The following is a 1,971-nucleotide window of genomic DNA, read 5'->3' as shown; positions in this document are numbered from 1 at the left end:
GACTGATCGACTGACCAACCCCAGGGGCGGACTGGCCATCTGGCGGACCGGGCACTTTCCCGGTGGGCCGACATAATTTTTGGGCCGGGCTGATCATCGTCTTATGATCTGATCGGCCCAAAAAAAGGCTTAGCAGCCTATCGTTTTTTTCTGCCTTATTAATTGACTCTGCTGTGATCTGTGACTCTCTGAAAGTAAGATGCTTTTTTCCAGGACAGACAGACCGGGCCGGCCCATGTGACACTCTGCAGCCCATTGGCTCTTTTCTGTATTGACATTGGGCTGGCCCAATCACAAACTCCTATTTTGGACTCTGTGTAAGCGTGCGTCGTCTGTGTGTATTTGTCAAAATAGTCGAGAGTCAGAGAGAAGAAACGAAAGGGAGGCGCAGATAAATCGCAGGAAATACACTGGCGTTTCATTTAGCGAGTCTGAAAAGTTCTATGTTCATTCTAGTACACGGGTAAAAGCGCAAATCACGTGACCACACACTCTCTGACAAGAGCTTCAGCCAGTAGTTCAGCGGGTGAGCATAAACCCCAGGTGAGAGTATAGTGCATGTCAGACAGTTCATCTGCTGTATGATCTCATCTCACTATAGTTGTTAAACGTGATATTGAATTCATCTTGTTGTCTCTATCTAATAATTCTTGTCTTTTGAATCACTTGTTCTCAGTTAACTGTTTTGGCTGAGTGCAAAGATAAGCTAATATATTAATTTATGTAACCACATACACTGATTCTGCACATTGACTGATTGCTTACCTTTATCGTTTACATTTAATGTGCGTTATACTGTTATAATGGCCATTATTGGGTATTTAAACTGATATTCTGCAAAAGAGACAGGGTAAAGCTTGTTCTTTTCAATGGAAATGAAAGGAGACAGTTATATTTAAGCCCTGTTTTGCATATGCAGAGTGAAGATGATGCTCATATAAATATGCAGAAACACGAGGCTGTTTGTCTGTTAATCTTAATATCTAAATGAAACAAATTTGACTTATATTATGTTTTCATTGTTTAGATAGTGAAACAGCAAGCAGGATGAGGTGAAAGAGGTTCAAATGTAACACTGTTCCCTTTGAAGATGTACCCATGCATTAGCAGGCAGTCGTTGTTATGTTTATTATTGAATATAGGCTGAGTGAATCGTGTATTGAATAAGCTAAGTTGGCTGTAGTGTATGAGTGTGTGTGAATGCGTGTGTATGGGTGATTTCCAATATTGGGTTGTGGCTGGAAAGGCATCTGCTGCATAAATCATGCTGGAATAGTTGGCAGTTCATTCCACTGCGGCAACCCCTGATAAATAAGGGACTTATGCGAAGAAAAATAAATGAATGAAAAGTGTATTTTTTAGAACTCAACAAATATCTTTATGGACAGTATACAGAAATTAAATTGAGATTAAAGTTTGTATTTATTTATTTATTTCATATATATGGCTTTTGTGTTTTATAGAATATGAGTTGATAAAAATATTGGACGTGCATAGATAGATAGCATTTTGATTGAATTTAGTCGGCCGCTCTGGCCTAAAAAGCCAGGGCCGATTTTTTTTGCCCCAGTCCAGCCCTTACCAGCCCTCCTCCTTCCCTAAACCCAACCAATAGTGTTTACAAAAGCACCGATTGACCTGTCCACCCACTTTCTGTAACCCAGCCTACAGTATTTTCAAATGCAATTTAGAAAAAGAAAAGCCCTCACCTGATTTTCACTATACGTTTTCAGATTTAACCACAATCTCACCCTGTTATTTACTTGTTTTTTTATGGCTTTTGTTTTTGTCTAACCCGCTTTTTGGGACCATTCTTTGCCAGACTCAAACCCCGTCATTGCAGTCAACTCCTCACTGCGTCTCAAGTCCACTGACATACATGGCGAGCTACTGGACAAACTGGTAACAACTGGAAAGCCGTCTACACAGAAGTAAGCAGTCACCTAGTAATGAAAAGGAATGGTGTCATAC

This window comes from Danio rerio, chromosome 20 (genome assembly GCF_049306965.1).
Source record: "Danio rerio strain Tuebingen ecotype United States chromosome 20, GRCz12tu, whole genome shotgun sequence".
Classification (NCBI taxonomy): Eukaryota; Metazoa; Chordata; class Actinopteri; order Cypriniformes; family Danionidae; genus Danio; species Danio rerio.
The sequence above is the reverse complement of the archived record's forward strand: the minus strand, read 5'-3'. Positions refer to the sequence as shown.